We start from the raw sequence: 1,822 nt of genomic DNA on the forward strand, positions 1-1,822 counted from the left end.
ATTATCACAATGATGACGATTATAATTTCGTCTATTGCCACGTCCACATCCATTGATACATTCATAGTGATAATTTTGTCTTCTTTCAGATTTATCACATACTGCTATCACATTTTCTTAAGGGAATGAGAATGGAGCAAATTCAATGGGACGGGTTTCCACTTTTTGTGCCCATAATCATACATGAATTTGATCATGGCAAGACATAAAAACTTTTACCACTTCAGATGGTTATAATTTCTTACAAACTCCGCTAGAGTTATAATCAAACTTTGTTGTCTTTGCTTGTATTTAAAATCAAAGTATACAATAAAAGAGAAAAATACGATAAAATACTTACCTTAAATCCAGAATTTAATCATGAAGGAAGTTCATGGAATAATTGACAATCATTATGCTCAATCCCAAAGCTTCTACTCAATTGATTAGAGTGTCGTGCTGATAACGTGTTATGAACAATAAAAAGAAGAGGAAGAATATTGCAGAGAAAAGTAGGGAGAGAATTCTTATTGAATTTTGGGATGAATTACAATAGAATAGAGCCCTCTATTTATAGGGAGATGGTGGCTTAGCCACCAAGCAATGAACCCTAGAATCTCTCTAAATATAGACATTCACCATAAATATAATTGTATTTATAACATTTAGTATAATAATAGATAATAGATACATCACATTGAATACAAGATCAAGTTCATATTTTGCTGCTACAAATATCTCCCTTTTTTGAGTTTACTTAACGTTTTGATTTTACGTAGTGAATAGAAGATCAAATTCAGCTTCTGCTACTGCAACGATCCTTTCATTTGCTTGATTTAATATATTCAGATTTGATTTAACTGGAAATCTAGAGTACTTGGTTAAAATTAAGAAATTTAATCTGCCTTGACTAGTTTTATCATGGGCCTTCCAGCATAATTGGTTGGTTTGTGCATTAAAAATGGTAAACCAAGACTGTCATTTCATGTGTAGAGAGTTGTCAAGATTCTTTCTGTTGCAAACTTTTCGACAACATCAGCAATGTTCGGATGCCTTTCTGTGCGATTAGCAGTTTAAATTCATTTGTGCTTTTCTGTTTGATCAAAAACTTGGCGAATATTTAGTATTTGCAGGCACTTAATTATTTAAATGCCTTGCACTTTGGATAAAAAAATTGAGTGGCTTACCATGTAAGGAGACATAGCACCAACATCGCCTAAGTAGTAGCTTGATACAAATCAAAGTCACGTTACTCTTCATCCTGTTTTGGGTTGCTTCCATTGTTTGTATTAAATTTAATAAAGTGCACGAGCTAGTGCCATTTATGCATGCAGTTGTCTAGAACGAGTGTCTGTTTGGCAATAGAGATACTCATTTATGGATACAGAGTTGTCAAGATTCTTTTTGTCTGCAGATTGATAAATGGCAAGACTCTAGTATATTGTAAATTACTTGTAAACCAAGATTGTCATTTAATGTGTACATAAGTTATCAATCTTTTGTGCGTGTTTGCATCGATATATTGCCAGGCATTTGGTTCACAAGATCCATGAAAATTGGCAATCGTGCAATGATTTAAAAATATTACTCATGTTTGTGCCAAACACTGCTGGTTTGAGACAGAGCACAAACATCGCCTAATTGGTAGCTTGATCCAAATCAGAGTCACGTTAAAATTGAACCAAGTGCACGAGTGCCATTTATGGATGCAGAGTTGTCAATATTCTTTTTGTCTCCAACAACAAGATCACTAATAAAGATATAGTAGTTCCCTGATAGGTTTACATAGTGTTAGATCTAGATCAAAGTCAAGTCCTAATCTCTACTTCCCCTACTTGTATAT

This window comes from Nicotiana attenuata, chromosome 3, assembly GCF_001879085.1.
Source record: "Nicotiana attenuata strain UT chromosome 3, NIATTr2, whole genome shotgun sequence".
Taxonomy (NCBI): domain Eukaryota; kingdom Viridiplantae; phylum Streptophyta; class Magnoliopsida; order Solanales; family Solanaceae; genus Nicotiana; species Nicotiana attenuata.